Genomic DNA, 22,356 nt, shown 5'->3' with positions numbered 1-22,356 from the left:
ACTTGGGGTCAGGGAGTACTTATATGGGACCAGGGAACTCACTTGGGGCCAGGGTGTACTTATAAAGGGGCTAGGGTAACTCACTTGGGGTCAGAGAGTACTTATAAAGGGGCTATGGTAACTCACTTGGGGTCAGGGAGTTCTTATATGGGACTAGGGTAACACACTTGGGGTCAGGGAGTACTTCTATGGAACTAGGGTTACTCACTTGGGCGTCAGGGAGTACTTCTATGTGACTAGGGTAACTCACTTGGGGTCAGGGAGTACTTCTATGGGCCTAGGGTAACTACTTGGGGTCTGGGAGTACTAATGTGGGACAAGGGTAACGCACTTGGGGTCAGGGGGTACTTATAAAGGGGCTAGGGTAACACACTTTGGGCCAAGGAGTACTTATACTAGACTAGGCTAACTCACTTGGTGTCTGGGAGTACTTAGATGGGACCAGGGTAACTCACTTGGGGCCAGGGTGTACTTATAAAGGGGCGTTGGTAACTCACTTGGGGTCAGGGAGTACTTATAAAGGGGCTATGGTAACTCACTTGGGGTCAGGGAGTCCTTATTTGGGACTAGGGTACTCATTTAGGGACAGGGAGTTCTTATATGGGACTAGGGTAACTCACTTGCGATCAGAGAGTACATATAAAGGGGCTATGGTAACTCACTTGGGTTCAGGGAGTACTTATATGGGACTAGGTTAACTCACTTGCCGTCGGAAAGTACATATAAAGCGGCTAGGATAACTCACTTGCGGTCAGAGAGTACATATAAAGGGGCTATGGTACCTCACTTGGGGTCAGGGAGTACATATAAAGGGGCTAGGGTAACTCTCTTTGGGTCAAGGAGTACTTATATTGGATTAGGCTAACTCACTTGTTGTTTGTGAGTACTAATATGGGACCAGGGTAACTCACTTGGGGCCAGGGTGTACATATAAAGGGACTAGGGTAACTCACTTGGGGTCAGGGAGTACTTATAAAGGGGCTAGGGTAACTCACTTTGGTTCAAGGAGTACTTATAAAGGGGCTATGGTAACTCACTTGGGGTCAGGGAGTACATCTATGTGACTAAGGTAACACATTTGGGGTCAGGGAGTACTTATAAAGGGGCTAGGGTAACTCTTTTGGGGTCAGGGAGTACTTATATGGGATCAGGGAAACTCACTTGGGGCCAGGGTGTACTTATAAAGGGGCTAGGGTAACTCACTTGGGGTCAGGGAGTACTTATAAAGGGGCTATGGTAACTCACTTGGGGTCAGGGAGTACTTATTTGGGACTAGGGTACTCACTTAGGGACAGGGAGTTCTTATATGGGACTAGGGTAACTCACTTGCGATCAGAGAGTACATATAAATGGGATAGGATAACTCACTTGGGGTCAGAGAGTACATATAAAGGGGCTAGGATAACTCACTTAGGGACAGGGAGTTCTTATATGGGACTAGGGTAACTCAATTGCGATCAGAGAGTACATATAAAGGGGATAGGATAACTCACTTGGGGTCAGAGAGTACATATAAAGGGGCTGGGAAAACTCACTTGGGTAAGGGAGTACATTTATGGGACTAAGGTAACACATTTGGGGTCAGGGAGTACTTACAAAGGGGCTAGGCTAACTCACTTGCAGTCAGAGAGTACATATAAAGGGGCTAGGATAACTCACTTGTGGTCAGGGAGTACATATAAAGGGGTTAGGATAACTCACTTGGGGTCAGGGAGTACTTATTTGGGACTAGGGTACTCACTTAGGGACAGGGAGTTCTTATATGGGACTAGGGTAACTCACTTGCGGTCAGAGAGTACATATAAAGGGGCAAGGATAACTCACTTGGCGTCAGGGAGTACTTATAAAGGGGCTAGGACAACATATTTGGGGTCAGGGAGTACTTATATGGGACTAGGGTAACACACTTGGGGCCAGGGTGTACTTATAAAGGGGCTATGGTAACTCACTTGAGGTCAGGGAGTACTTATTTGGGACTAGGGTACTCACTTAGGGACAGGGAGTTCTTATATGGGACTAGGGTAACTCACTTGGGATCAGGGAGTACATATAAAGGGGCTAGGATAACTCACTTAGGGACAGGGAGTTCTTATATGGGACTAGGGTAACTCACTTGTGATCAGAGAGTACATATAAAGGGGATAGGATAACTCACTTGGGGTCAGAGAGTACATATAAAGGCGCTAGGATAACTCACTTGGGGTCAGGGTGTACTTCTATGGAACTAGGGTTACTCACTTGGGCGTCATGGAGTACTTCTATGTGACTAGGGTAACTCACTTGGGGTCAGGGTGTACTTCTATGGGACTAGGGTAACTAACTTGGGGCCAGGGTGTACTTATAAAGGGGCTAGGGTAACTCACTTGCGGTCAGAGAGTACATATAAAGGTGCTAGGATAACTCACTTGGGTCAGGGAGTACATTTTTGGGACTAAGGTAACACATTTGGGGTCAGGGAGTACTTATAAAGGGGCTAGGCTAACTCACTGGCAGTCAGAGAGTACATATAAAGGTGCTAGGATAACTCACTTGTGGTCAGGGAGTACATATAAAGGGGCTAGGATAACTCACTTAGGGGCAGGGAGTTCTTATATGGGACTAGGGTAACACGCTTGGGGTTCAGGGAGTACTTCTATGGAACAAGGGTTAATCACTTGGGCGTCAGGGAGTACTTCTATGTGACTAGGGTAACTCACTTGGGGTCAGGGTGTACTTCTATGGGACTAGGGTAACTACTTGGGGTCTGGGAGTACTTATATGGGACCAGGGTAACTCACTTGGGGCCAGGGTGTACTTATAAAGGGGCTAGGACAACTCACTTGGGGTCAGGGAGTACTTCTATGGAACTAGGGTTACTCACTTGGGCGTCAGGGAGTACTTCTATGTGACTAGGGTAGCTCACTTTGGGACAGGGTGTACTTCTATGGGACTAGGGTAACTACTTGGGGTCTGGGAGTACTTATATGGGACCAGGGTAACTCACTTGGGGCCAGGGTGTACTTATAAAGGGGCTAGGGTAACTCACTTGCGGCCACAGAGTACATATAAAGGGGCTAGGATAACTCACTTGGGTCAGGTTGTACATTTTTGGGACTAAGGTAACACATTTGGGGTCAGGGAGTACTTATAAAGGGGCTAGGCTAACTCACTGGCAGTCAGAGAGTACATATAAAGGGGCTAGGATAACTCACTTGTGGTCAGGGAGTACATATAAAGGGGCTAGGATAACTCACTTGGGGTCAGGGAGTACTTATTTGGGACTAGGGTACTCACTTAGAGGCAGGGAGTTCTTTTATGGGACTAGGGTAACACACTTGGGGTCAGGGAGTACTTCTATGGAACTATGGTTACTCACTTGTGCGTCAGGGAGTACTTCTATGTGACTAGGGTACCTCACTTGGGGTCAGGGAGAACTTCGATGGGACTAGGGTAACTACTTGGGGTCTGGGAGTACTAATGTGGGACAAGGGTAACTCACTTGGGGTCAGGGAGTTCTTATGAAGGGGCTAGGGTAACTCTCTTTGGGTCAAGGAGTACTTATATTGGATTAGGCTAACTCACTTGGTGTCTGCGAGTACTTATATGGGACCAGGGTAACTCACTTGGGGCCAGGGTGTACTTATAAAGGGACTAGGGTAACTCACTTGGGGTCAGGGAGTACTTATAAAGATGATATGGTAACTCACTTGGGGTCAAGGAGTACTTCTATGTGAGTAGGGTAACTCACTTGCGGGCAGAGAGTACATATAAAGGGGCAAGGATAACTCACTTGGGGCCAGGGAGTACTTAAATAGGGGCTAGGGTAACTCACTTGGGGCCAGGGAGTACTTAAATAGGGGCTAGGGTAACTCACTTGGGGTCAGGGAGTACTTCTATGGTACTAGGGTAACTCACTTGGGGTCTGGGAGTACTTATATGGGACTAGGGTATCTCACTTGGGGTCTGGGAGTACATATAAAGGGGCTAGGATAACTCACTTGCGGTCAGAGAGTACATATAAAGGGGCTAGGATAACTCACTTGGGGTCAGGGAGTACTTATATGGGACTAGGTAACTCACTTGCGGTCAGAGAGTACATATAAAGGGGCAAGGATAACTCACTTGGGGTCAGGGAGTACTTATATAGGGGCTAGGGTAACTCACTTGGGGTCAGGGAGTACTTCTATGGTACTAGGGTAACTCACTTGGGGTCTGGGAGTACTTATATGGGACTAGGGTAACACACTTGGGGTCAGGGAGTACTTATAAAGGGGCTAGGGTAACTCACTTTGGGTCAAGGAGTAGTTATAAGGGACTAGGGTAACTCACTTGGGGTCTGGGAGTACATATAAAGGGGCTAGGATAACTCACTTGGCGTCAGGGTGTACTTATATGGGACTAGGGTAACTCACTTGCTGTCAGAGAGTATATATAAAGGGGCTAGGTTAACTCACTTGGGGTCAGGGAGTACATATAAAGGGGATAGGATAACTCACTTGGGGCCAGGGAGTACTTATGAAGGGGCTAGGGTAACTCTCTTTGGGTCAAGGAGTACTTATAATGGATTAGGCTAACTCACTTGGTGTCTGTGAGTACTTATATGGAACCAGGGTAACTCACTTGGGGCCAGGGTGTATTTATAAAGGAACTAGGGTAACTCGCCTGGGGTCAGGGAGTACTTATAAAGGTGATATGGTAACTCACTTGGGGTCAAGGAGTACTTCTATGTGAGTAGGGTAACTCACTTGCGGGCAGAGAGTACATATAAAGGGGCAAGGATAACTCACTTGGGGCCAGGGAGTACTTAAATAGGGGCTAGGGTAACTCACTTGGGGTCAGGGAGAACTTCTATGGGACTAGGGTAACTACTTGGGGTCTGGGAGTACTAATGTGGGACAAGGGTAACTCACTTGGGGTCAGGGAGTACTTATGAAGGGGCTAGGGTAACTCTCTTTGGGTCAAGGAGTACTTATATTGGATTAGGCTAACTCACTTGGTGTCTGCGAGTACTTATATGGGACCAGGGTAACTCACTTGGGGCCAGGGTGTACTTATAAAGGGACTAGGGTAACTCACTTGGGGTCAGGGAGTACTTATATAGATGATATGGTAACTCACTTGGGGTCAAGGAGTACTTCTATGTGAGTAGGGTAACTCACTTGCGGGCAGAGAGTACATATAAAGGGGCAAGGATAACTCACTTGGGGCCAGGGAGTACTTAAATAGGGGCTAGGGTAACTCACTTGGGGTCAGGGAGTACTTCTATGGTACTAGGGTAACTCACTTGGGGTCTGGGAGTACTTATATGGGACTAGGGTAACTCACTTGGGGTCTGGGATTACATATAAAGGGGCTAGGATAACTCACTTGGGGTCAGGGAGTACTTATATGGGAGTAGGTAACTCACTTGCGGTCAGAGAGTACATATAAAGGTGCTAGGATAACTCACTTGTGGTCAGGGAGTACATATAAAGGGGCTAGGATAACTCAATTAGGGGCAGGGAGTTCTTATATGGGACTAGGGTAACACGCTTGGGGTCAGGGAGTACTTCTATGGAACAAGGGTTAATCACTTGGGCGTCAGGGAGTACTTCTATGTGACTAGGGTAACTCACTTGGGGTCAGGGTGTACTTCTATGGGACTAGGGTAACTACTTGGGGTCTGGGAGTACTTATATGGGACCAGGGTAACTCACTTGGGGCCAAGGTGTACTTATAAAGGGGCTAGGACAACTCACTTGGGGTTAGGGAGTACTTCTATGGAACTAGGGTTACTCACTTGGGCGTCAGGGAGTACTTCTATGTGACTAGGGTAGCTCACCTTGGGTCAGGGTGTACTTCTATGGGCCTAGGGTAACTACTTGGGGTCTGGGAGTACTTATATGGGACCTGGGTAACTCACTTGGGGCCAGGGTGTACTTATAAAGGGGCTATGGTAACTCACTTGGGGTCAGGGAGTACTTATTTGGGACTAGGGTACTCACTTAGGGACAGGGAGTTCTTATATGGGACTAGGGTAACTCACTTGGGATCAGGGAGTACATATAAAGGGGCTAGGATAACTCACTTAGGGACAGGGAGTTCTTATATGGGACTAGGGTAACTCACTTGTGATCAGAGAAGACATATAAAGGGGATAGGATAACTCACTTGGGGTCAGAGAGTACATATAAAGGCGCTAGGATAACTCACTTGGGGTCAGGGTGTACTTCTATGGAACTAGGGTTACTCACTTGGGCGTCATGGAGTACTTCTATGTGACTAGGGTAACTCACTTGGGGTCAGGGTGTACTTCTATGGGACTAGGGTAACTACTTGGGGTCTGGGAGTACTTATATGGGACCAGGGTAACTCACTTGGGGCCAGGGTGTACTTATAAAGGGGCTAGGGTAACTCACTTGCGGCCACAGAGTACATATAAAGGGGCTAGGATAACTCACTTGGGTCAGGTTGTACATTTTTGGGACTAAGGTAACACATTTGGGGTCAGGGAGTACTTATAAAGGGGCTAGGCTAACTCACTGGCAGTCAGAGAGTACATATAAAGGGGCTAGGATAACTCACTTGTGGTCAGGGAGTACATATAAAGGGGCTAGGATAACTCACTTGGGGTCAGGGATTACTTATTTGGGACTAGGGTACTCACTTAGAGGCAGGGAGTTCTTTTATGGGACTAGGGTAACACACTTGGGGTCAGGGAGTACTTCTATGGAACTATGGTTACTCACTTGTGCGTCAGGGAGTACTTCTATGTGACTAGGGTACCTCACTTGGGGTCAGGGAGAACTTCGATGGGACTAGGGTAACTACTTGGGGTCTGGGAGTACTAATGTGGGACAAGGGTAACTCACTTGGGGTCAGGGAGTTCTTATGAAGGGGCTAGGGTAACTCTCTTTGGGTCAAGGAGTACTTATATTGGATTAGGCTAACTCACTTGGTGTCTGCGAGTACTTATATGGGACCAGGGTAACTCACTTGGGGCCAGGGTGTACTTATAAAGGGACTAGGGTAACTCACTTGGGGTCAGGGAGTACTTATAAAGATGATATGGTAACTCACTTGGGGTCAAGGAGTACTTCTATGTGAGTAGGGTAACTCACTTGCGGGCAGAGAGTACATATAAAGGGGCAAGGATAACTCACTTGGGGCCAGGGAGTACTTAAATAGGGGCTAGGGTAACTCACATGGGGCCAGGGAGTACTTAAATAGGGGCTAGGGTAACTCACTTGGGGTCAGGGAGTACTTCTATGGTACTAGGGTAACTCACTTGGGGTCTGGGAGTACTTATATGGGACTAGGGTATCTCACTTGGGGTCTGGGAGTACATATAAAGGGGCTAGGATAACTCACTTGCGGTCAGAGAGTACATATAAAGGGGCTAGGATAACTCACTTGGGGTCAGGGAGTACTTATATGGGACTAGGTAACTCACTTGCGGTCAGAGAGTACATATAAAGGGGCAAGGATAACTCACTTGGGGTCAGGGAGTACTTATATAGGGGCTAGGGTAACTCACTTGGGGTCAGGGAGTACTTCTATGGTACTAGGGTAACTCACTTGGGGTCTGGGAGTACTTATATGGGACTAGGGTAACACACTTGGGGTCAGGGAGTACTTATAAAGGGGCTAGGGTAACTCACTTTGGGTCAAGGAGTAGTTATAAGGGACTAGGGTAACTCACTTGGGGTCTGGGAGTACATATAAAGGGGCTAGGATAACTCACTTGGCGTCAGGGTGTACTTATATGGGACTAGGGTAACTCACTTGCTGTCAGAGAGTATATATAAAGGGGCTAGGTTAACTCACTTGGGGTCAGGGAGTACATATAAAGGGGATAGGATAACTCACTTGGGGCCAGGGAGTATTTATGAAGGGGCTAGGGTAACTCTCTTTGGGTCAAGGAGTACTTATAATGGATTAGGCTAACTCACTTGGTGTCTGTGAGTACTTATATGGAACCAGGGTAACTCACTTGGGGCCAGGGTGTATTTATAAAGGAACTAGGGTAACTCACTTGGGGTCAGGGAGTACTTATAAAGGTGATATGGTAACTCACTTGGGGTCAAGGAGTACTTCTATGTGAGTAGGGTAACTCACTTGCGGGCAGAGAGTACATATAAAGGGGCAAGGATAACTCACTTGGGGCCAGGGAGTACTTAAATAGGGGCTAGGGTAACTCACTTGGGGTCAGGGAGAACTTCTATGGGACTAGGGTAACTACTTGGGGTCTGGGAGTACTAATGTGGGACAAGGGTAACTCACTTGGGGTCAGGGAGTACTTATGAAGGGGCTAGGGTAACTCTCTTTGGGTCAAGGAGTACTTATATTGGATTAGGCTAACTCACTTGGTGTCTGCGAGTACTTATATGGGACCAGGGTAACTCACTTGGGGCCAGGGTGTAATTATAAAGGGACTAGGGTAACTCACTTGGGGTCAGGGAGTACTTATATAGATGATATGGTAACTCACTTGGGGTCAAGGAGTACTTCTATGTGAGTAGGGTAACTCACTTGCGGGCAGAGAGTACATATAAAGGGGCAAGGATAACTCACTTGGGGCCAGGGAGTACTTAAATAGGGGCTAGGGTAACTCACTTGGGGTCAGGGAGTACTTCTATAGTACTAGGGTAACTCACTTGGGGTCTGGGAGTACTTATATGGGACTAGGGTAACTCACTTGGGGTCTGGGATTACATATAAAGGGGCTAGGATAACTCACTTGGGGTCAGGGAGTACTTATATGGGAGTAGGTAACTCACTTGCGGTCAGAGAGTACATATAAAGGGGCAAGGATAACTCACTTGGGGTCAGGGAGTACTTATATAGGGGCTAGGGTAACTCACTTGGGGTCAGGGAGTACTTCTATGGTACTAGGGTAACTCACTTGGGGTCTGGGAGTACTTATATGGGACTAGGGTAACTTACTTGGGGTCTGGGAGTACTTATATGGGACTAGGGTAACTCACTTGGGGTCAGGGAGTACTTATAAAGGGGCTAGGGTAATTCACTTTGGGTCAAGGAGTAGTTATAAGGGACTAGGGTAACTCACTTGGGGTCAGGGAGTACATATAATAGGGCTAGGATAACTCACTTGGGGTCAGTGAGTACTTATAAAGGTGATATGGTAACTCACTTGGGGTCAGGGAGTACTTATATGGGACTAGGGTAACTCACTTGCCGTCAGAGAGTACATTTAAAACGGCTAGGATAACTCACTTGCGGTCAGAGAGTACATATAAAGGGGCTAGGATAACTAACTTGGGGTCAGGGAGTACATCTATGTGACTAAGGTAACACACTTGGGGGCAGGGAGTACTTATAAAGGGACTAGGGTAACTCACTTGGGGTCAGGGAGTACTTATATGGGACCAGGGAACTCACTTGGGGCCAGGGTGTACTTATAAAGGGGCTAGGGTAACTCACTTGGGGTCAGAGAGTACTTATAAAGGGGCTATGGTAACTCACTTGGGGTCAGGGAGTTCTTATATGGGACTAGGGTAACACACTTGGGGTCAGGGAGTACTTCTATGGAACTAGGGTTACTCACTTGGGCGTCAGGGAGTACTTCTATGTGACTAGGGTAACTCACTTGGGGTCAGGGAGTACTTCTATGGGCCTAGGGTAACTACTTGGGGTCTGGGAGTACTAATGTGGGACAAGGGTAACGCACTTGGGGTCAGGGGGTACTTATAAAGGGGCTAGGGTAACACACTTTGGGCCAAGGAGTACTTATACTAGACTAGGCTAACTCACTTGGTGTCTGGGAGTACTTAGATGGGACCAGGGTAACTCACTTGGGGCCAGGGTGTACTTATAAAGGGGCGTTGGTAACTCACTTGGGGTCAGGGAGTACTTATAAAGGGGCTATGGTAACTCACTTGGGGTCAGGGAGTCCTTATTTGGGACTAGGGTACTCATTTAGGGACAGGGAGTTCTTATATGGGACTAGGGTAACTCACTTGCGATCAGAGAGTACATATAAAGGGGCTATGGTAACTCACTTGGGGTCAGGGAGTACTTATATGGGACTAGGTTAACTCACTTGCCGTCGGAGAGTACATATAAAGCGGCTAGGATAACTCACTTGCGGTCAGAGAGTACATATAAAGGGGCTATGGTACCTCACTTGGGGTCAGGGAGTACATATAAAGGGGCTAGGGTAACTCTCTTTGGGTCAAGGAGTACTTATATTGGATTAGGCTAACTCACTTGTTGTTTGTGAGTACTAATATGGGACCAGGGTAACTCACTTGGGGCCAGGGTGTACTTATAAAGGGACTAGGGTAACTCACTTGGGGTCAGGGAGTACTTATAAAGGGGCTAGGGTAACTCACTTTGGTTCAAGGAGTACTTATAAAGGGGCTATGGTAACTCACTTGGGGTCAGGGAGTACATCTATGTGACTAAGGTAACACATTTGGGGTCAGGGAGTACTTATAAAGGGGCTAGGGTAACTCTTTTGGGGTCAGGGAGTACTTATATGGGACCAGGGAAACTCACTTGGGGCCAGGGTGTACTTATAAAGGGGCTAGGGTAACTCACTTGGGGTCAGGGAGTACTTATAAAGGGGCTATGGTAACTCACTTGGGGTCAGGGAGTACTTATTTGGGACTAGGGTACTCACTTAGGGACAGGGAGTTCTTATATGGGACTAGGGTAACTCACTTGCGATCAGAGAGTACATATAAATGGGATAGGATAACTCACTTGGGGTCAGAGAGTACATATAAAGGGGCTAGGATAACTCACTTAGGGACAGGGAGTTCTTATATGGGACTAGGGTAACTCAATTGCGATCAGAGAGTACATATAAAGGGGATAGGATAACTCACTTGGGGTCAGAGAGTACATATAAAGGGGCTGGGATAACTCACTTGGGTCAGGGAGTACATTTATGGGACTAAGGTAACACATTTGGGGTCAGGGAGTACTTACAAAGGGGCTAGGCTAACTCACTTGCAGTCAGAGAGTACATATAAAGGGGCTAGGATAACTCACTTGTGGTCAGGGAGTACATATAAAGGGGTTAGGATAACTCACTTGGGGTCAGGGAGTACTTATTTGGGACTAGGGTACTCACTTAGGGACAGGGAGTTCTTATATGGGACTAGGGTAACTCACTTGCGGTCAGAGAGTACATATAAAGGGGCAAGGATAACTCACTTGGCGTCAGGGAGTACTTATAAAGGGGCTAGGACAACATATTTGGGGTCAGGGAGTACTTATATGGGACTAGGGTAACACACTTGGGGTCAGGGAGTACTTCTATGGAACTAGGGTTACTCACTTGGGCGTCAGGGAGTACTTCAATGTGACTAGGCTAACACACTTGATGTCTGGGAGTACATATATGGGACCAGGATAACTCACTTGGGGCCAGGGTGTACTTATAAAGGGGATAGGGTAACTCACTTGGGGTCAAGGAGTACTTATAAAAGGCTATGGTAACTCACTTGCGGTCAGGGAGTACTTATTTGGGACTAGGGTACTCACTTAGGGACAGGGAGTTCATATATGGGACTAGGGTAACTCAATTGCGATCAGAGAGTACATATAAAGGGGATAGGATAACTCACTTGGGGTCAGAGAGTACATATAAAGGGGCTGGGATAACTCACTTGGGGTCAGGGAGTACTTATAAAGGGGCTACGGTGACTCATTTGGGGTCAGGGAGTACCTCTATGGGACTAGGGTAACTCACTTGTGTTCAGGGAATACATATATGAAACTAGGGTAACACACTTGGGGTCTGGGAGAACTTATATGGGACTAGGGTAACTTACTTGGGGTCAAGGAGTACTTATAAAAGGCTATGGTAACTCACTTGGGGTCAGGGAGTACTTATATAGGGGCTAGGGTAACTCACTTGGTGTCAGGGAGTACTTCTATGGTACTAGGGTAACTCACTTGGGGTCTGGGAGTACTTATATGGGACTAGGGTAACTTACTTGGGGTCAGGGAGTACTTATAAAGGGGCTAGGGTAACTCACTTTTGGTCAAGGAGTAGTTATAAGGGACTAGGGTAACTCACTTGGGGTCTGGGAGTACATATAAAGGTGCTAGGATAACTCACTTGGGGTCAGGGAGTACTTATAAAGGGGCTAGGGTAACTCACTTGGGGTCAGGGAGTACTTATATGGGACTAGGGTAACTCACTTGGGGCCAGGGTGTACTTATAAAGGGGCTAGGGTAACTCACTTGGGGTCAGGGAGTACTTATAAAGGGACTATGGTAACTCACTTGGGGTCAGGGAGTACTTATATGGGACTAGGTAACTCACTTGCGGTCAGAGAGTACATATAAAGGGGCAAGGATAACTCACTTGGGGTCAGGGAGTACTTATATAGGGGCTAGGGTAACTCACTTGGGGTCAGGGAGTACTTCTATGGTACTAGGGTAACTCACTTGGGGTCTGGGAGTACTTATATGGAATTAGGGTAACTTACTTGGGGTCAGGGAGTACTTATAAAGGGGCTAGGGTAACTCACTTTTGGTCAAGGAGTAGTTATAAGGGACTAGGGTAACTCACTTGGGGTCTGGGAGTACATATAAAGGGGCTAGGATAACTCACTTGGTGTCAGGGAGTACTTATATAGGGGCTAGGGTAACTCACTTGGGGTCAGCGAGAACTTATTAGGGACTAGGATAACTCACTTGGGGTCAGGGAGTAGTTATAAAGGGGCTAGGGTAACTCACTTTGGGTCAAGGAGTAGTTATAAGGGACTAGGGTAACTCACTTGGGGTCTGGGAGTACATATAAAGGGGCTAGGATAACTCACTTGGGGTCAGGGTGTACTTATATGGGACTAGGGTAACTCACTTGCTGTCAGAGAGTATATATAAAGGGGCTAGGTTAACTCACTTGGGGTCAGGGAGTACATATAAAGGGGATAGGATAACTCACTTGGGGTCAGGGAGTACTTATAAAGGGGCTAGGGTAACTCTCTTTGGGTCAAGGAGTACTTATAATGGATTAGGCTAACTCACTTGGTGTCTGTGAGTACTTATATGGAACCAGGGTAACTCACTTGGGGCCAGGGAGTACTTAAATAGGGGCTAGGGTAACTCACTTGGGGTCAGGGAGTACTTCTATGGTACTAGGGTAACTCACTTGGGGTCTGGGAGTACTTATATGGGACTAGGGTAACTCACTTGGGGTCAGGGAGTACTTATAAAGGGGCTAGGGTAATTCACTTTGGGTCAAGGAGTAGTTATAAGGGACTAGGGTAACTCACTTGGGGTCAGGGAGTACATATAAAAGGGCTAGGATAACTCACTTGGGTCAGGGAGTACATTTATGGGACTAAGGTAACACATTTGGGGTCAGGGAGTACTTACAAAGGGGCTAGGCTAACTCACTTGCAGTCAGAGAGTACATATAGAGGGGCTAGAATAACTCACTTGTGGTCAGGGAGTACATATAAAGGGGTTAGGATAACTCACTTGGGGTCAGGGAGTACTTATTTGGGACTAGGGTACTCACTTAGGGACAGGGAGTTCTTATATGGGACTAGGGTAACTCACTTGCGGTCAGAGAGTACATATAAAGGGGCTAGGATAACTCACTTGGCGTCAGGGAGTACATATAAAGGGGCTAGGACAACATATTTGGGGTCAGGGAGTACTTATATGGGACTAGGGTAACACACTTGGGGTCAGGGAGTACTTCTATGGAACTAGGGTTACTCACTTGGGCGTCAGGGAGTACTTCAATGTGACTAGGCTAACGCACTTGGTGTCTGGGAGTACATATATGGGACCAGGAAACTCACTTGGGGCCAGGGTGTACTTATAAAGGGGATAGGGTAACTCACTTGGGGTCAAGGAGTACTTATAAAAGGCTATGGTAACTCACTTGGGGTCAGGGAGTACTTATATGGGAGCAGGGAATCTCACTTGGGGCCAGGGTGTACTTATAAAGGGGCTAGGGTAACTCACTTGGGGTCAGGGAGTACTTATAAAGGGACTATGGTAACTCACTTGGGGTCAGGGAGTACGTTTTTGGGACTAGGGTACTCACTTAGGGACAGGGAGTTCTTATATGGGACTAGGGTAACTCACTTGCGATCAGAGAGTACATATAAAGGGGATAGGATAACCCCACTTGGGGTCAGAGAGTACATATAAAGGCGCTAGGATAACTCACTTGGGGTCAGGGTGTACTTCTATGGAACTAGGGTTACTCACTTGGGCGTTAGGGAGTACTTCTATGTGACTAGGGTAACTCACTTGGGGTCAGGGTGTACTTCTATGGGACTAGGGTAACTACTTTGGGTCTGGGAGTACTTATATGGGACCAGGGTAACTAACTTGGGGCCAGGGTGTACTTATAAAGGGGCTAGGGTAACTCACTTGCGGTCAGAGAGTACATATAAAGGGGCTAGGATAACTCACTTGGGTCAGGGAGTACATTTTTGGGACTAAGGTAACACATTTGGGGTCAGGGAGTACTTATAGAGGGGCTAGGCTAACTCACTGGCAGTCAGAGAGTACATATAAAGGTGCTAGGATAACTCACTTGTGGTCAGGGAGTACATATAAAGGGGCTAGGATAACTCACTTAGGGGCAGGGAGTTCTTATATGGGACTAGGGTAACACGCTTGGGGTCAGGGAGTACTTCTATGGAACAAGGGTTAATCACTTGGGCGTCAGGGAGTACTTCTATGTGACTCGGGTAACTCACTTGTGGTCAGGGAGTACTTCTATGGGACTAGGGTAACTACTTGGGGTCTGGGAGTACTAATGTGGGACATGGGTAACTACTTGGGGTCTGGGAGTACTTATATGGGACCAGGGTAACTCACTTGGTGCCAGGGTGTACTTATAAAGGGGCTAGGGTAACTCACTTGGGGTCAGGGAGTACATATAAAGGGGCTATGGTACCTCACTTGGGGTCAGGGAGTACATATAAAGGGGCTAGGGTAACTCTCTTTGGGTCAAGGAGTACTTATATTGGATTAGGCTAACTCACTTGGTGTCTGCGAGTACTTATATGGGACCAGGGTAACTCACTTGGGGCCAGGGTGTACTTATAAAGGGACTAGGGTAACTCACTTGGGGTCAGGGAGTACTTATAAAGGTGATATGGTAACTCACTTGGGGTCAGGGAGTACTTCTATGTGAGTAGTGTAACTCACTTGCGGGCAGAGAGTACATATAAAGGGGCAAGGATAACTCACTTGGGATCAGGGAGTACTTAAATAGGGGCTAGGGTAACTCACTTGGGGTCAGGGAGTACTTCTATGGTACTAGGGTAACTCACTTGGGGAGTGGGAGTACTTATATGGGACTAGGGTAACTCACTTGGGGTCAGGGAGTACTTATAAAGGGGCTAGGGTAACTCACTTTGGTTCAAGGAGTAGTTATAAGGGACTAGGGTAACTCACTTGGGGTCTGGGAGTACATATAAAGGGGCTAGGATAACTCACTTGGGGTCAGGGAGTACTTATATGGGACTAGGGTAACTCACTTGCTGTCAGAGAGTATATATAAAGGGGCTAGGTTAACTCACTTGGGGTCAGGGAGTACATATAAAGGGGATAGGATAACTCACTTGGGGTCAGGGAGTACTTATAAAGGTGATATGGTAACTCACTTGGGGTAAGAGAGTACTTATATGGGACTAGGGTAACTCACTTGCCGTCAGAGAGTACATATAAAGCGACTAGGATAACTCACTTGCGATCAGAGAGTACATATAAAGGGGCTAGGATAACTCACTTGGGGTCAGGGAGTACTTCTATGGAACTAGGGTTACTCACTTGGGCTTCAGGGAGTACATATAAAGGGGCAAGGATAACTCACTTGGGATCAGGGAGTACTTAAATAGGGGCTAGGGTAACTCACTTGGGGTCAGGGAGTACTTCTATGGTACTAGGGTAACTCACTTGGGGAGTGGGAGTACTTATATGGGACTAGGGTAACTCACTTGGGGTCAGGGAGTACTTATAAAGGGGCTAGGGTAACTCACTTTGGTTCAAGGAGTAGTTATAAGGGACTAGGGTAACTCACTTGGGGTCTGGGAGTACATATAAAGGGGCTAGGATAACTCACTTGGGGTCAGGGAGTACTTATATGGGACTAGGGTAACTCACTTGCTGTCAGAGAGTATATATAAAGGGGCTAGGTTAACTCACTTGGGGTCAGGGAGTACATATAAAGGGGATAGGATAACTCACTTGGGGTCAGGGAGTACTTATAAAGGTGATATGGTAACTCACTTGGGGTAAGAGAGTACTTATATGGGACTAGGGTAACTCACTTGCCGTCAGAGAGTACATATAAAGCGACTAGGATAACTCACTTGCGATCAGAGAGTACATATAAAGGGGCTAGGATAACTCACTTGGGGTCAGGGAGTACTTCTATGGAACTAGGGTTACTCACTTGGGCTTCAGGGAGTACATATAAAGGGGCTAGGGTAACTCTCTTTGGGTCAAGGAGTACTTATATTGGATTAGGCTAACTCACTTGGTGTCTGCGAGTACTTATATGGGACCAGGGTAACTCACTTGGGGCCAGGGTGTACTTATAAAGGGACTAGGGTAACTCACTTGGGGTCAGGGAGTACTTATAAAGGTGATATGGTAACTCACTTGGGGTCAGGGAGTACTTATATGGGACTAGGGTAACTCACTTGCTGTCAGAGAGTATATATAAAGGGGCTAGGTTAACTCACTTGGTGTCTGGGAGTACATATATGGGACCAGGGTAACTCACTTAGGGTCAGGGAGTACTTATAAAGGGGCTATGGTAACTCACTTGGGGTCAGGGAGTACTTATTTGGGACTAGGGTACTCACTTAGGGACAGGGAGTTCTTATATGGGACTAGGGTAACTCACTTGCGTACAGAGAGTACATATAAAGGGGATAGGATAACTCACTTGGGATCAGGGAGTACATATATAGGGGCTAGGATAACTCACTTAGGGAGAGGAGTTCTTATATGGGACTAGGGCAACTCACTTGCGATCAGAGAGTACATATAAAGGGGATAGGATAACTCACTTGCCGTCAGAGAGTACATATAAAGGGGCTAGGATAACTCACTTGGGGTCAGGGTGTACTTCTATGGGACTAGGGTAACTACTTGGGGTCTGGGAGTACTAATGTGGGACAAGGGTAACTCAATTGGGGTCAGAGAGTACTTATAAAGGGGCTAGGGTAACCCACTTTGGGTCAAGGAGTACTTATACTAGACTAGGCTAACTCACTTGTGGTCAGGGAGTACTTATTTGGGACTAGGGTACTCACTTAGGGGCAGGGAGTTCTTTTATGGGACTAGGGTAACACACTTGGGGTCAGGGAGTACTTCTATGGAACAAGGGTTAATCACTTGGGCGTCAGGGAGTACTTCTATGTGACTAGGGTAACTCACTTGGGGTCAGGGAGTACTTCTATGGGACAATGGTAACTACTTGGGGTCTGGGAGTACTTATATGGGACCAGGGTAACTCACTTGGGGCCAGGGTGTACTTACAAAGGGGCTAGGGTAACTCACTTGGGGTCAGGGAGTACATATAAAGGGGCTATGGTACCTCACTTGGGGACAGGGAGTACATATAAAGGGGCTAAGGTAACTCTCTATGGGTCAAGGAGTACTTATATTGGATTAGGCTAACTCACTTGGTCTCTGCGAGTACTTCTATGGGACCAGGGTAACTCACTTGGGGCCAGGGTGTACTTATAAAGGGACTAGGGTAACTCACTTGGGGTCAGGGAGTACTTATAAAGGTGATATGGTAACTCACTTGGGGTCAGGGAGTACTTCTATGTGAGTAGGGTAACTCACTTGCGGGCAGAGAGTACATATAAAGGGGCAAGGATAACTCACTTGGGGTCAGGGAGTACTTAAATAGGGGCTAGGGTAACTCACTTGGGGTCTGGGAGTACTTATATGGGACTACGGTAACTCACTTGGGGTCAGGGGTACATATAAAGGAGCTAGGATAACTCACTTGGGGTCAGGGAGTACTTATATAGGGGCTAGGGTAACTCACTTGGGGTCAGGGAGTACATATAAAGGGGCTAGGGTAACTCTCTTTGGATCAAGGAGTACTTATATTGGATTAGGCTAACTCACTTGGTGTTTGGGAGTACTAATATGAGACCAGGGTAACTCACTTAGGGCCAGGGTGTACTTATTAAGGGACTAGGGTAACTCACTTGGGGTCAGGGAGTACTTATAAAGGGGCTAGGGTAACTCACTTTGGTTCAAGGAGTACTTATAAAGGGGCTATGGTAACTCACTTGGGGTCAAGGAGTACATCCATGTGACTAAGGTAACACATTTGGGGTTAGGGAGTACTTATAAAGGGGCTAGGGTAACTCACTTGGGGTCAGGGAGTACATATAAAGGGGCTATGGTACCTCACTTGGGGACAGGGAGTACATATAAAGGGGCTAAGGTAACTCTCTATGGGTCAAGGAGTACTTATATTGGATTAGGCTAACTCACTTGGTCTCTGCGAGTACTTCTATGGGACCAGGGTAACTCACTTGGGGCCAGGGTGTACTTATAAAGGGACTAGGGTAACTCACTTGGGGTCAGGGAGTACTTATAAAGGTGATATGGTAACTCACTTGGGGTCAGGGAGTACTTCTATGTGAGTAGGGTAACTCACTTGCGGGCAGAGAGTACATATAATGGGGCAAGGATAACTCACTTGGGGTCAGGGAGTACTTAAATAGGGGCTAGGGTAACTCACTTGGGGTCTGGGAGTACTTATATGGGACTACGGTAACTCACTTGGGGTCAGGGGTACATATAAAGGAGCTAGGATAACTCACTTGGGGTCAGGGAGTACTTATATAGGGGCTAGGGTAACTCACTTGGGGTCAGGGAGTACATATAAAGGGGCTAGGGTAACTCTCTTTGGATCAAGGAGTACTTATATTGGATTAGGCTAACTCACTTGGTGTTTGGGAGTACTAATATGAGACCAGGGTAACTCACTTAGGGCCAGGGTGTACTTATTAAGGGACTAGGGTAACTCACTTGGGGTCAGGGAGTACTTATAAAGGGGCTAGGGTAACTCACTTTGGTTCAAGGAGTACTTATAAAGGGGCTATGGTAACTCACTTGGGGTCAAGGAGTACATCTATGTGACTAAGGTAACACATTTGGGGTTAGGGAGTACTTATAAAGGGGCTAGGGTAACTCTTTTGGGGTCAGGGAGTACTTATTTGGGACTAGGGTACTCACTTAGGGAGAGGGAGTTCTTATATGGGACTAGGGTAACTCAATTGCGATCAGAGAGTACATATAAAGGGGATAGGATAACTCACTTGGGGTCAGACAGTACATACAAAGGGGATAGGATAACTCACTTAGGGACAGGGAGTTCTTATATGGGACTAGGGTAACTCACTTGCGATCAGAGAGTACATATAAAGGGGATAGGATAACTCACTTGGGGTCAGAGAGTACATATAAAGGGGCTAGGATAACTCACTTGGGGTCAGGGAGTACTTATAAAGGGGCTAGGATAACTCACTTAGGGACAGGGAGTTCTTATATGGGACTAGGGTAACTCACTTGTGATCAGAGAGTACATGTAAAGGGGATAGGATAACTCACTTGGGGTCAGAGAGTACATATAAAGGGGCTAGGATAACTCACTTGGGGTCAGGGTGTAGTTCTATGGAACTAGGGTTACTCACTTGGGCGTCAGGGAGTACTTCTATGTGAGTAGGGTAACTCACTTGGGGTCAGGGTGTACTTCTATGGGACTAGGGTAACTACTTTGGGTCTGGGAGTACTTATATGGGACCAGGGTAATTAACTTGGGGCCAGGGTGTACTTATAAAGGGGCTAGGGTAACTCACTTGCGGTCAGAGAGTACATATAAAGGGGCTAGGATAACTCACTTGGGTCAGGGAGTACTTATAAAGGGGCTAGGCTAACTCACTGGCAGTCAGAGAGTACATATAAAGGCGCTAGGATAACTCACTTGTGGTCAGGGAGTACATATAAAGGGGCTAGGATAACTCACTTGTGGTCAGGGAGTACTTATTTGGGACTAGGGTACTCACTTGGGGTCAGGGAGTACTTATAAAGGTGCTAGGGTAACTCACTTTGGTTCAAGGAGTACTTATAAAGGGGCTATGGTAACTCACTTGGGGTCAAGGAGTACATCTATGTGACTAAGGTAACACATTTGGGGTCAGGGAGTACTTATTTGGGACTAGGGTACTCACTTAGGGAGAGGGAGTTCTTATATGGGACTAGGGTAACTCACTTGCGATCAGAGAGTACATATAAAGGGGATAGGATAACTCACATGGGGTCAGAGAGTACATATAAAGGGGCTAGGATAACTCACTTAGGGACAGGGAGTTCTTATATGGGACTAGGGTAACTCAATTGCGATCAGAGAGTACATATAAAGGGGATAGGATTACTCACTTGGGTTCAGACAGTACATACAAAGGGGATAGGATAACTCACTTAGGGACAGGGAGTTCTTATATGGGACTAGGGTAACTCACTTGCGATCAGAGAGTACATATAAAGGGGATAGGATAACTCACTTGGGGTCAGAGAGTACATATAAAGGGGCTAGGATAACTCTCTTGGGGTCAGGGAGTACTTATAAAGGGGCTACGGTGACTCATTTGGGGTCAGGGAGTACCTCTATGGGACTAGGGTAACTCACTTGTGTTCAGGGAATACATATATGAAACTAGGGTAACACACTTGAGGTCTGGGAGAACTTATAAAGGGGCTAGGATAACTCACTTGCGGTCAGAGAGTACATATAAAGGGGCTAGGATAACTCACTTGGGTCAGGGAGTACATTTATGGGACTAAGGTAACACATTTGGGGTCAGGGAGTACTTACAAAGGGGCTAGGCTATCTCACTTGCAGTCAGAGAGTACATATAAAGGGGCTAGGATAACTCACTTGTGGTCAGGGAGTACATATAAAGGGGTTAGGATAACTCACTTGGGGTCAGGGAGTACTTATTTGGGACTAGGGTACTCACTTAGGGACAGGGAGTTCTTATATGGGATTAGGGTAACTCACTTGTGATCAGAGAGTACATATAAAGGGGATAGGATAACTCACTTGGGGTCAGAGAGTACATATAAAGGCGCTAGGATAACTCACTTGGGGTCAGGGTGTACTTCTATGGAACTAGGGTTACTCACTTGGGCGTTAGGGAGTACTTCTATGTGACTAGGGTAACTCACTTGGGGTCAGGGTGTACTTCTATGGGACTAGGGTAACTACTTTGGGTCTGGGAGTACTTATATGGGACCAGGGTAACTAACTTGGGGCCAGGGTGTACTTATAAAGGGGCTAGGGTAACTCACTTGCGGTCAGAGAGTACATATAAAGGGGCTAGGATAACTCACTTGGGTCAGGGAGTACATTTTTGGGACTAAGGTAACACATTTGGGGTCAGGGAGTACTTATAGAGGGGCTAGGCTAACTCACTGGCAGTCAGAGAGTACTTATAAAGGTGCTAGGATAACTCACTTGTGGTCAGGGAGTACATATAAAGGGGCTAGGATAACTCACTTAGGGGCAGGGAGTTCTTATATGGGACTAGGGTAACACGCTTGGGGTCAGGGAGTACTTCTATGGAACAAGGGTTAATCACTTGGGCGTCAGGGAGTACTTCTATGTGACTCGGGTAACTCACTTGGGGTCAGGGAGTACTTCTATGGGACTAGGGTAACTACTTGGGGTCTGGGAGTACTAATGTGGGACATGGGTAACTACTTGGGGTCTGGGAGTACTTATATGGGACCAGGGTAACTCACTTGGGGCCAGGGTGTACTTATAAAGGGGCTAGGGTAACTCACTTGGGGTCAGGGAGTACATATAAAGGGGCTATGGTACCTCCCTTGGGGTCAGGGAGTACATATAAAGGGGCTAGGGTAACTCTCTTTGGGTCAAGGAGTACTTATATTGGATTAGGCTAACTCACTTGGTGTCTGCGAGTACTTATATGGGACCAGGGTAACTCACTTGGGGCCAGGGTGTACTTATAAAGGGACTAGGGTAACTCACTTGGGGTCAGGGAGTACTTATAAAGGTGATATGGTAACTCACTTGGGGTCAGGGAGTACTTCTATGTGAGTAGTGTAACTCACTTGCGGGCAGAGAGTACATATAAAGGGGCAAGGATAACTCACTTGGGATCAGGGAGTACTTAAATAGGGGCTAGGGTAACTCACTTGGGGTCAGGGAGTACTTCTATGGTACTAGGGTAACTCACTTGGGGAGTGGGAGTACTTATATGGGACTAGGGTAACTCACTTGGGGTCAGGGAGTACTTATAAAGGGGCTAGGGTAACTCACTTGGGGTCAGGGAGTACTTATATGGGACTAGGGTAACTCACTTGCTGTCAGAGAGTATATAT

Source organism: Prorops nasuta, unplaced genomic scaffold (assembly GCF_024137725.1).
Source record: "Prorops nasuta isolate Cenicafe-Biocafe unplaced genomic scaffold, Cenicafe_Pnas_1.2 PNAS00026, whole genome shotgun sequence".
In the NCBI taxonomy this organism is placed as follows: Eukaryota; Metazoa; Arthropoda; class Insecta; order Hymenoptera; family Bethylidae; genus Prorops; species Prorops nasuta.
This window is presented reverse-complemented; position numbering follows the sequence as displayed.